This window comes from Varroa jacobsoni, unplaced genomic scaffold (genome assembly GCF_002532875.2).
Source record: "Varroa jacobsoni isolate VJ856 unplaced genomic scaffold, vjacob_1.0 scaffold_1254, whole genome shotgun sequence".
Classification (NCBI taxonomy): domain Eukaryota; kingdom Metazoa; phylum Arthropoda; class Arachnida; order Mesostigmata; family Varroidae; genus Varroa; species Varroa jacobsoni.
Window position 1 is genome coordinate 156,693 of NW_019214156.1, and position 270 is coordinate 156,962.

The following is a 270-nucleotide window of genomic DNA, read 5'->3' on the forward strand; positions in this document are numbered from 1 at the left end:
TTGACTGGGCTTGGAGCACGTACGCGCCTGCCTGCCTGCGTGATGGTGCATATAGCTTCAGGGCATCATAAAAAAGTGCACGACAAAAACCATGAATAAAAAAATATAGGATTTTAAAGCACTAGGCGAAAACTGCGATTAAAAAGGATACCGCATCCAGACCACCTTACTTAACACACTTTTAAATAAGGAAAGAAAATAATCGTTACCTCAATAGCATGCAGATGAAGGATCCACAATAGAATGCAGGAGATTATATATATATATATA